General features: G+C 35.6%; 1 protein-coding gene, 1 long non-coding RNA gene and 1 pseudogene across 9 annotated transcripts in view; 2 read left to right on the top strand and 1 right to left on the bottom strand.

The window, feature by feature from the left end:
* The window catches only part of SLC9A9 (solute carrier family 9 member A9), a 763,188-nt gene that overhangs the window by 55,722 nt on the left and 694,952 nt on the right, over positions 1 to 12,514 (top strand). Inside the window, exons 1-2 of one of the 8 annotated variants that reach the window (XM_042998719.1) lie at positions 161 to 534; positions 1,301 to 1,416. The exons of 6 other annotated variants lie outside the window; for them this stretch is intronic. The gene's annotated coding sequence lies outside the window, so the exon portion shown is untranslated. Of the gene's footprint in view, positions 1 to 160; positions 535 to 589; positions 1,036 to 1,300; positions 1,417 to 12,514 lie in introns of those variants that run through there. One more of the 8 variants, XM_042998722.1, reaches the window with a different exon arrangement.
* On the top strand, positions 2,486 to 3,486 carry LOC102971015 (annotated as a pseudogene).
* LOC122241980 overlaps positions 4,135 to 12,514 on the bottom strand; it is a 33,891-nt gene continuing 25,511 nt past the window's right edge. Inside the window, exon 3 of the long non-coding RNA XR_006222106.1 lies at positions 4,135 to 4,800. This is a non-coding gene — a long non-coding RNA (uncharacterized LOC122241980). The remainder of the gene's footprint in view (positions 4,801 to 12,514) is intronic.

Raw genomic sequence — 12,514 nt, forward strand, 5'->3', positions numbered from 1 at the left:
AGAATAGAAAAGTAGTTCATTGGAACAGAATAGAGAATTCAGAAATAGACCAGCATAAGTATAGTCAACTTATCTTTAACACAAGAGCAAAGACAATAAAATGAAGCAAAGATAGTCTTTTGAGGAAATGGTGCTGGAAAAAATGGATACCACATGCAAAAATATAAATCTAGACATAGACCATTCCTTACAAAAGTTAATTCAAAATGAGTCAGAGTTCCAAATACAAAACAAAAGGCTATAAAACTCATAGGAAATAACAGGAGAAATCTGGGTGATCTTGGATATGGTGACTACTTTTAGATACAACAACAAAGGTATTGTTCATGAAAGAGGCAATTGATAAGCTGGACTTCATTAAAACTAGACTTCACCAAGATGGTAACATAGATCATTCCTGACGTTGCTCCCCATCACAAGAAGGACAGCTAGCAACTATTCAAGATGAGAACTTCACTGAAAGAATTCTAGAACATGAGGGTGAGTCTAAATCACCCCCTACATCACAGAGACAAGACAGATTGCATTAGAAGGGTAAGAGAAGTGACTACCTAATGACTTTTTTTCACTTCCCTCAGGCCAGTGCAACACTATATGGAGGGGTTTTCCTTGAGCCATTAGGTCCTCCAGTAAGACAAAAAGAGAACCCAGGGGGAGAAAACCAGTCTTCCCCACTGACCATTGGGGTTGCTTTGTGGGAACCTCTACTCTCATCTCACTCCATGGGGATTTCAGGGGAACCTTGGGGGCTTGACCACTGGGAATCTGACTTATGATGGAGAAGCAGGGAGGATCTTATAACAACAAGCACATGGATCTTGGCAGATCAAGTTTATACCTGCAATGATAAAGTAGTAATCCCAACCAATGGTTTTGCTCATCTGAAGAACCATATTGGTAATGCAGTCTGACTAGGGAACTCATTGGGGTACAGATCTGCCTGATTTGAATTTTTAAATGAAGGGTATTGCTAGCCCTAGAGCCTTGTTTGCCCATGCTCAGGCAAGGAGCTGAATAATGGTCCTGCCCACTATGGTGAGTATCTCCTGGTCACATCTACTGGCCAGAGGAACACCTACAAGCTGTGTAGAACAGTAGTGCTCAAACTGAGAGGTGGGTAGGTAGAGTTTATCACCTCCAGAGCAAAGCCAGTACCAGGCACAGGAAGGTTTCTGTGCTATACATAGGCAGAAGGATTAATTCATAGCCAAAGCTGAGGGTAGCTCCCAACCCCTCCCAGCTAGATAGTCTGGGAAATTGAGAGTTGCCTGGAGTGACCCTTCCCCTTTCCTTGTTCCAGACAAGGGAGCTGGAACATAGGCCTACCTGCTGTGGCTCCCTGTCCCACCTGACCAGAAGAGCTGGCAAGGATGCCTGGGAGCTGTGTGCTGCAGTAGTGCTTAAGCTGAGACACAGGTAGGCAGAGCCAATAGTTTTCAGAGCAAAACCAGTGGCCCTTTCCAGCCAGGGAATTTGGGGCATAGGTTGGCTTGAGTTAAGACAACAAAGAGCTTTGCCAGTTTTACAGCTGCTTCTCCCACTATGCCCATATAGAGAAACTAAATTGTAGCCCCACTTATTGCTGCATATAGCCTCAAGCCTGCCTAACCAAGGAACCCAACCAGAGCACACGGTAAGCTGTAGAGTCTATCCAATAGCCCTGCTTACAGTGACACTTGAACAGAGAGCCATCTGTGACTTTCCCTGTCTGCAAAGAAGAATTGGTGGCCTCAGCTGACAAGCAAATTTAGTGCACACTTTTGCCTGATTTGGGTCCCCAAACAATGAGCTGTACAAGCCCTAAGTCCCATCCTGCTGACCAGTCAGGGAAGGAAAGATAATTCATAGCCTCATCTATTAATGAATATAGTACCCAGACCTAACCATCTAGTAAGTGTGAACAGAGAATCTAGGCAGTCATGGAACCCATCCTACAACCTCACTTGGGTAGTGAACCAAAAAAGCAGCCCTATTCAACTGTTCTCACCCAGTGGCACTACCATCTCCATCCCTGGCCTCAGAACTTGCACAGTTGCCTCACCCCAAAATAAATCATAATCGCAGGCCCCACCTACCCAAGAACATTACCAGTATACATGTCCAGAAACTCAAACTGTTGACTGTTTGAATTTGACTGTTTGGAGACCTGTCTCTGCCAAAACAAACCTGTAAAGTCTGGAAGAGGAACCGGATTACTTAAATACACAGATAGCAACATAAGGAATCAAGGATCACAAAAAGTAGGTAAATATGACACCAACAAAATAAACTAATAAAGCTCTAATAGATGATTTTAAAGAAATGGAGATATATGGACTATAAGACAAAGAATTCCGAATAATTTTCTTAAAGAAGTCTAGTGAATTCCAAGAACACACAGACAACTAAACAAAATTAGGAAAACAAAGCATGAACAAAATGAAAAGTTTGACTAAGCAATAGAATTGAAAGAAAGAAGGAAAGCAAGAAAAAAGAGAAAGAAAGAAAGAAAGAAAAAGAAAGAAAGAAAGAAAGAAAACATTCTAGAGCTGAAAAATATAATACTGGTGCATGGGAAGATGGCTGAGCAGGTATCCAAGTCTATGCTCTTTGTGTCTGGGTAACATGTCAGTCACCCATTGCAGAATAAGTTTTCAGAAAACTTGTAACTGATCAAAAGCTTTCAGATAATTGGAGGATAGAAAATGCAGTGACATCTACATATGAAATAGCAAACCCTCCCAATTATGGAGGGCACAATTAAATAAAAAAGCATATTATTCCCATCAGTCTGTGGGGTTAACATTGCCTGGCAGGTTACCAAAGAAGACTTTGCTACATCTGATTATATACTACATATGGATGAAAGCAATCTGAGATACTTGAATAGGAAAAGAAATGCAAATCTAAAATTGAACTACTTGAGAGTTATCCACAAAAACAATTTATTATTGAAACAATTTATTATTTATTATGGGAATGAGTCTGACTTTGAGACTATCTACTAGCAGTGTGTGAGGTGCTACAGAGCCTTCTTGGAGAAAGCCTGCTAATGTCATTACCATTTCTCCCTACAGCCTCATGGTGAGCGCCATAGTCTTCACAGTTAGGCCACAGTTGTTTCTTCAGTTGACTCACTGTTTCTTATCTTAAAAAAATAATTATAGATAGAAATCAGCTTTTGTGTTTGGCAGACAAATAAATAAAAATGTTTGATCCAGAACAACAACAACAAAAAATTTTTAAAGCATCAATAGAAAGGAGAATTATCTACAAGGGAATCCCGATAAAGCTATTAGTAAATTTTTCAACGGAAATATTTGAGGCCAGGAGAGAATGGGATGACATATTCAAAATGTTAAAAGGAAAAAAAAAAAAAAACCTGTCAACCAAGAATACTATACCCAGTGAAGCTATTCTACAGAAATGAAGGAGGGATAAAGACTTTCCCAGAAAACCAAAAGCTGACGGAGTTCATTACCACTAGACCTGCCATACAAGAAATGCTAAAAGGAGTTCTTTGAATGGAAATAAAAAGAGGCTAGCTAACATCATAAAAACATAAAAAATTAGTGTAAAGGTCACTGGTTATGGAATATATAGTCAAGGGTAGATTCTGTAATTTGTAATTGTGGTATGTAATTTACTTACAACAATGGTTTAAAGTTAAGAAAATAAATATAATAAAAATGTCCATAACTGGAATAATCTCTTATTAATTATACACTACAAAAATATGTAAGTTGTAACAACAATAGCCTAAAATGTGAGAGGGAGAAGTAAAAGTATAAAGTATACGATGAAGTATTATAATTTTAAGATATTTTATGTAAGCCTCATGGTCATCACAAGGGAAAAACCTATAACAATGATAGATTTTTAAAAAGAAGGAAGAAAAAGATGGAGAAAGAGAAGGAGAAGAAATCAAAGCATATGGATACCAAAGGACATCAAAACATGAACAAAGATAGCAGGATAAGGAACATTGAACAATGGATATACAAAATAACCAGAAAACAATTAACAAAATGGCAGTAGTAGTCTTTACCTATCAATAATTATTTTAAATATAAATAGATTAAATTCTCTAATCAAAAGACATAGAATGGGTGAATGGACAAAAAACAATATCCAATGAAATACTACTTACAAGAGATTCACTTTATTTTCATTGTTATTTTTTAATATATTTTTTTTTACTTTTAAGTGATTCTCGGTTTACAGAGAAGTTGCAGAGATGGTGCAGAGGGCTCCTGTACTCCTTGCTCAGTTCCTGCTTATGCCAGCATCTCAGGTTTCCACAGTACTTTTGCCCAAACTATGGAAGCAGCATTGGTCCATTGCCTGATGCAAGGCTTTATCCCCCAGGCATCCTTCTCAGGTCTGGTCCAACCAGGCCTACCTTACATGTCGCAGTTCTGAACCTGCTCAGGGCTGTCAGAGTTTGTCAGTGAGCCTCATTCAAGGTCTATTTGATGTAAGATAAGGTTCTGGGCTTTCAGGTAGAAGACCACAGGGATGACTGTTCTCATCAAATCATAGTGGGAGCATGCAATATCTTGTCTAGAATTCTGGCCTGTGGCACATTTGCAGCCATAGTGGATCCATTATTTCTCCAAAAGGTGTGAGCTTTCTTGAGAGAGTGGTGGTCTTGTGTCTCCTGTATTTTTCTCTTTGGAAGGAAATGAGGGCCCTGCAGGTGAGGTGGTTGGTATTGTTTGCAGTTGGAGGGAAGGTTGGTATGTGCAGACTTTCAGTGGTGCCAGCTGTCATTGCATCCTGTTCCTATTCTTGGGCTCCTGGGTGTTGCTTCACTTTAGCCTTAAAGACAGATATAGACTGAGAGTGAAGGAATGAGAAAAGTTGTTCAAGCAAATGGTAACCAAAAAAAAAAAAAAAAAAAAAAGGCAGGGGTAGTTATATCAGATAAAATAGATTTTAAACTAAAAATAGTAAAAAGAGACAAGATCATTACATGATAATAAAGTGGTCAGTTCATCAAGAGGATATAACAATTGTAAATATATATGTGCCCAAAACCTGAGCACCTAAGTATATAAAGCAAAACTAACCAAAAAGAGAAATGATAATAGTAGAGTACTTTAATTCTTCACACTATACAATGGATAGACCATCCAGACAGAATCAATGAAGAAAGAGCAGATTCGAACAAATTATTGACCAAGTGGACTTAACAGACATACATAATATTCTACCTAACAGCAGCGGAATATGCCTTCTTCTCAAGTGTACATGGAAAAATTTCTAAGATAACCATATATTAGACCAGAAGACAAGTCTTAGAAAATTCAAGAAGATTGAAATCATACCAAATATCCTCTCTGACCGTAATAGCATAAAACTATAAATTGGTAACAGGAGGAAAACTGGACAATTCATAAATACATGGGAATTAAACACTCCCCTTAAAAACCAATGGATCAAAGAAATTAAAGAGGGATAAACAAGTTTCTAGAAACAAATGAAAATGGAAACACAATATACCAGAACTCATGGGATGCACCAAAGGTATTTTAAAGAGAGAAGGTCATAACAATAAACATCTATATTAAGAAGCAATAAAAATTTCAAATAAGCAACCTAGCTCTATGCCTTAAGGAACTAAAAAAAGAAGAAAAGGCTGAGCCTGAAGTTAGTAGGAGAAAGGAAATAGTAAAGATTAGCACAGAAATAAGTGAAGTCAAGAACAGAAAATCAATAGAAAAGATTAACCAAACTAAGAGTTGTTTTTTTGAAAAGATGAACAAAACTGACAAATCCTTACCTAGACTAATGAAAAAACAGGATCCAAATCAACAAAATTGGAAATGAAAAAGGAGACATTACAGCCGATACCCCGGAAATACAAAGAATCATAAAAATGCACTATGAACAACTGTATACCAACATATTAGACACCTAGGAGAATTGAAAAATTCTTAGAAATATATAACTTACCAAGACTGAACTGGGAAAAAGTAGAAAATCTGAATAGATCAGTTAGTAGTAAGGTTATCAAATTGCTAATCAAAAATTTCCCAACAAAGAAAAGGCCAGGAATTCAAAACTTCACTGGTGAATTTTACCAAACAATTAAAGAAGAATTAACACCAGTCTTTGTCAAAATCTTCAGAAAAAAAGAAATCAAAGAGGAGTGAACATACCCAAATTTATTTTAAGAGGTCAGCGTTATCCAAAGCCAGAAAAGGTATCCCTGATGAATATAGATGAAAAAACTCCCAATAAAATACTAGCAAACCAAATTCAGAAGCACTTCAAAAAAGGTTCATTCACCATAATCAAATAGGATTATTTCCTGGGATGTAAGGATGGTTCAACATACACAAATCAATTCATGTGATACATCACATTAATTGAAGAAAAAAAAAACCTAAGTATGATCATCTCAATGGATTCAGAAAAAGCATTTTTAGAAAATTTAACATACGTTCATGATAAAAACTCTTAACAAATTACACATAGAAGGAACATATCTCAGCATAGTAAAGTCCATATATGACAAGCCCACAACTAACATCATATTCAATGGTTAAAGTTTAAAAGCTTTTCCTCTGAGATCAGGAACAAGACAAGGATGCTCACTGTCACCATTTCTAGTCAAAATAGTACTGGCATTCAGTAAAGTTGCAAGATAAAAAATAACATACAAAAATCTGAAAAAGAATTAAATTGATCCTCTTTACACCAGCCATCAAAAACAGTTAAAAAATCAGGAAAAAAATAATCAAGGAGGTGACAGTTCTCTACTCTGAAAACTATAAGACACTTGTGAAAGAAATCAAAGAACACAAATAAATGGAAAGGTATCTCATGTTCATGGATTGGAAGAATTGATATTAATTAATTAATATTGTTAAAATGTTAATACTGACCAAAGCCATTTGTAGATTCAATGCAATCTCTATTAGGATTCCAATGGAATTTTTTACAGAAGTAGAGGAAGTTCACACTAAAATTTTTATGGAACTTATAGATCCCAAATAGCCAAAGAAATCCTGAGAAAGAACAATGCAGGAGGCATAACACTTTTTATTTCAAGCTATACTATAAAGCTATAATATAACAACAACAACAACAACAACAACAACAACAACAACAACAACAAAACAATTATACTGGCATGTAAACAGACACATAGACCAGTGGAATAGAATAAAAAACCCAGAAATAAACCCGAGCATATATAGTCAACTAATATTTGACATGGGAACCAAGAATACTCGATGGCGAAAAGACAGTCTCTTCAATAAATAGTGCAGGGATAATTGGATATTCAGAAGAATGAAACTGGACCCCAATCTTACGCTACTCACAAAAGTTATCTTGAAATGGATTAAGAACTTAAATATAATACCTGAAACTATGAAAGTCCTAGAAGAAAACATAGGAATAAAACTTCTTGACCTGGACCTTGGTAATGATATTTTGTTTTTGAATTTAATTTAATTTAAAATTCCAGTATAGTTAAAATACAGTGTTATATTATTTTCAGGTGCATAAATAGCAATTCACCAGTCCCATACATCACCCAGTGCTCATTACAGCAAGTACGCTTCTTAATCCCCATCACCTATTTCACCCATCCCCTTCACCTCCCCTCTGGTAACTATGAGTTTGTTCTTTATAGTTAAGAGTCTGTTTATTGGTTTCTCTCTCTCTTTTTTTTCTTTGCTCATTTGTTTTGTTTCTCAAATTCCACATATAAGTGAAATCATATGGTGTTGTCTTTCTCTGACTTATTTCACTTAGTATTATACTCTCACTCCATTGATGTCATTGCAAATGGTGTATTTCATTCTTTTTTATGGCTAAATAATATCCCATTGTGCATATGTGTATATGTGGGTATATAATGTGCGTGGGCATATATATATATATATGTGTATATATGTATATATGTATATATATGCATATGTATATATATGCATATGTATATATATACCACATCTTTTTTATTCATTCATCTACTGATGGACACTTAGATTCCTTCCATAATTTGGCTATTACAAGTCATGCTGCTATAAATATAGGAGTGCATGTATCCCTTTGAATCAGTGTTTTTGTATACTTGGGTAAATACCAGTAGGGAGATTACTGGATCATAAGGTAGTTCTATTTTTAACTTTTTGAGGAACCTCTATACTGTTTTCCAGAGTGGCTGCACCAGTTTGCATTCCCACCAACACTGCATGAGAGTTCCTTTTTCTCCACATCCTTACCAATACATGTCGTTTCTTATATTGTTGATTTTAGCCATTCTGACAGGTGTGAGGTGATATCTCAGTGTAGTTTTGATTTACATTTCCCTGATGGATATGACGCCTAAATCACAATCAACTAAATAAAAAAAATAATAAATGAGTGGGACTACATCAAACTAAAAAAGCTTCAGTACAGCAAAATAAACCATCAACAAAGTGAAAAGACAACGTATGGAATAAGAAAAAAATATTTGCAAAACCCTGTATCTAATAGGGGGTTATTATTTAAAGTATATAAAGAACTCCTACAACTCAATGGCAAAAACAAAAACAAAAACAAAAACAAAAAATCCCCTCAAATAGCTTACTTTAAAAATAGGTACAGGACCTGAATAGACATTTTTTCAAAGAAGATATATGAAAGGCCAAGAGGTACATCAAACATGCTCAACATTACTAGTCATTATGGAAATTCAGATTGCAACCACAATGAGATATCACTTCATACATGTTAGAATGGCCATTATCAAAAAGGCAAGCAATAATAAATGTTGATGTGGATGTGGAGAAAAGGGAAATTTTGTGTACTCATGGTGGGATTGTAAATTGGTGTAGCCACTATAGAAAACAATATAGAGAAGCCTCAAGAAATTAAAAATAAAACTACCATATGATTCAGCAATCCCACCTCTGGGAAATGAAAAGGAAATGAAAGCACTAAATTGAAAAGGTGTCTGCACCCTCAGGTTTCTAGCAGTATTATGTACAATGGCCAAGATATGGAAACAACCTAAGTGTCTATTGATGTATCCATCAAAATGGATACAAAAATGATGATACACACACACACACACACACACACACACACACACACATACACACACACACATCGGAGTATTATTCAGCCATAAAAAATGAGGAAATCCTACCTTTTGCAGCAACATGGATGGATCCTGAAGTGCACTTAGCATTATGCTAAGTGAAATAAATCAAACAAAAACTGTATGATCTCACTTATATGTGGAATCTAAAAAAAAAGAACCGTATAGAAAGAGAGATTAGATTACCAGAAGTGGAGGATGGGGGAAGGGGAAATTGGAGGAAGGTGGTCAAAAGTTATAAACTTTCAGTTATAAGCTAAAGAAAACGTAGGCATGTAATATACAACATGATGACCGTAGTTAGTACTGCTGTTCGATATATAGGAAAGTTAAGAGGGTAGCTAAGAGTTCTCATCAGATGACAAGCAACAATTTTTTCTTTTTTTTTTACTTTTTTTCTTTTTTTGTGTTTATATGAGATGATGAATGATAGCTGAACCTATTGTAGTAATCCTTTCATGATATATGTAAGGCCAACCATTTTCCTGTATGCCTTAAACTTACACAGTGATTATATCAATTATTTCTCAATCAAACTGGAAAAAAAAAGTAAAGTACAGAGGAGAAGAAAAAAACCTAAAACTTCTGACCTGTGAAAGACAATGTCTAGAAAATAAGACAAATCAGGACTGGGTTAAAATATTTGCAAAAGACACATCTTTTTTTTCTTTTTTCTAAAAACACATCTGATACAGGATTATTATCCAAAATATACAAAGAATTCCCAAATATTCAGCAATAAATAAACAAACCAATTAAAAATGGGCAGAAGATTTGAACAGATACCTCACCAAAGAAAATATACAGATGGCAAATAAGTATATGAAAATATCTCATTAGGGAATTGCACATTAAAACAACAATAATGTATGACTACGTACCTATTATAATGGCCAAAATCCAAAACCCTGACAACACAAAATACTGGTGAGGATATGAAGCAACAGCGCTCTCATTCATTGCTGGTAGGAATGCAAAATGAAACAGCCACTTTGGAAGACAGGTTGGCAGTTTATTTTAAAACTAAATACACTCTTACCATATGATCTAGCAATTATACTCCTTGGTATTTATTCAAAGGAGTTGAAAACTTATGTCCATACAAAAATCTGCATATGGATGCTTATAATAGTTTTATTCATAATTGCCAAAACTTAGAAGACACCAAGATGTTCTTCAGTAGGCGAATCGATAAATATACTGGTATATCCAGACAATGGAATATTATTCAGTGCTAAAAAAGAAATGATCAAGCCATGAAAAGACATGGAGAACCTTAAATGCATATCACTAAATGAAAGAAGTCACTCTAAAAAAGCTACATACAGTATGATTCCAACTATGTAACTCTCTGAAAATGACAAAACTATGGGAACAGTAAAATGATCTGTAATTTTTAGGAGTTGGGGATGAGGGGTGGGGAATTTATTGGTAGAACACAGAGGATTTTTAGGATAGTGTAACCATTCTGTAAGATACTACATTGGTGGATACATGTCATTATACATTTGTCAAAATCCATAGAATGTACAATAGCAGGAGTGAACCTTAATGGAAACTGTAGACTTTGATTGATACATATGTCAGTGTAGGCTTATGGGTTGTAACAAATGTACCACTCTGGTGGGGGATATTTATAATTAGGGAGATTATATGTGTAGGGGGACAGGAAGTACATGGGAGCTCTCTGAACTTTCCATTCAATTTTGCTGTGAACTTAAAACTGCTCTAAAATATGAGGTTTATTAATTAAAAAAAATCAGTTTTTAAAAAGGTTTTATTTCCCTCCCTGTGCCTTCCTCATCCTCCTCGGACCTAGTCACTTCCTGAGGTGAGGATGATAAAGCTGGTTGAAAGGCCTAACCAAAAAAGATCTTAAACAGGTAGTGTGATTACCTTGCATATACCTCCTAATATAACATTAGAAGCTCTTCCCATCCCTCACCTTGTCTAGCTTAGAAATAATCTAGCACAAAAGGCTGAACCAGAGGAAGAAGAGAGTGGACTCTAAAAGACCGTGAAGACAAAATTATATGATTCCATTTATATGTAGTGTCCAGAACAGGCAAATCTATAGAGACCAGAAAATAAATTAATGGTAGCCAGAGACTGGGAGGAAGGGCCACAGGTAATGACAACTGAGGAGTAAGGGTTTTTCTTTGGAGTGTCTTAAGTTGATTGTGGTTATGGTCATACTGGTCTGTGAATATGCTAGAAACTATAGAAGTATGTTCTTTGAACTTTCTGGTTTGTAAATGTATCTCAGTAAAGTTGTTTTTAAAAAAAATAGGGTGAGGCAAACCAAGAGTAAAATGATGAAGGGGTGGAAGGAGGAGAGGAGGCAGAGAAGATTGAAAGGGGAGGAGTTTCCTGGCCATCCTCCAACCTCCAACCTCAGAGGAAAATTCACATAGGGGTACCTTCGTAGTTTAAAAATTAAGCTTCAAGTTTCTAAGGAACTATAGACAAATGAAAGTCAAGAAGCCAATCCTGAATCTCAGTCTCCCTGTGAATTATGTAGGAATTGGAATAATCATTTTGAATAAAAGGAGGAGACAATTTTGCACATGCTTCTAGACTTTCTCCATTATGCTTTTCTAACAGACAGTGAGGTTGTTTGGGACCAGCTTCCATTCACTTTAAAGGGAAACACAATAGGGAGTTACCTATTTTTGAATCCCTCTTGATGTTTAAAATTTTAACATTGTATATCAGGCATAGATTTTGGAGAGAGCTATGTACTCAGACTATATTTTTTGGTCCTCATAAAATTACTTTTATTTAATTGTGCTTTGTCATTATGCCACCTGCCTCTATTGAAGAATGTATTGAAAAAACAGCACTTGAAACTCACCATTATCCTTATTGCAGGGGTGGGTCTTTAAAGCATGTTTATAGACCTGACTAGATCAAAAGCACTTGAAACTCTTGTCAAATGCTTAGATGCAAAGATAATCATAAATCTGAGACTGAGTCCCAGGGATATGATTCTATATGTTAACATATAATTGCATATGTTAACACAGGTCCTCTTCTGTTGCATATCCCAGCTGAAAATCACTATAGTACATCACATATTCCTCCTTTATAAGGAACCATGAAAAACATCTCTCTTACTTCAGTTCTAGGAACAACTGTTCTGAGCAAATCACCCCATTTCTATCTACCCTCCAACTACCAGCAACATAGGACTTAAAAGACAGTGAATTTTAGAAATGACCATATTTTTCTCTTTAATTCACCTATCAGAATAGCCAAAAACAAATTTTCCAAATTTTCTGTTTCTATGTGATGTGCTTGTATTAGACTAAACTTGTTTTTCTTTTACTCCAATTTTACCTCATCAGTTTATTTTATTCTGCTTGTCATGTATCTTTGTAGGTCACCTCGAATACTTTTTGTAACAAGGGGGATAAATTTCTCAATATTGCA

The sequence above is a fragment of the Panthera tigris genome, chromosome C2 (assembly GCF_018350195.1).
Source record: "Panthera tigris isolate Pti1 chromosome C2, P.tigris_Pti1_mat1.1, whole genome shotgun sequence".
Classification (NCBI taxonomy): domain Eukaryota; kingdom Metazoa; phylum Chordata; class Mammalia; order Carnivora; family Felidae; genus Panthera; species Panthera tigris.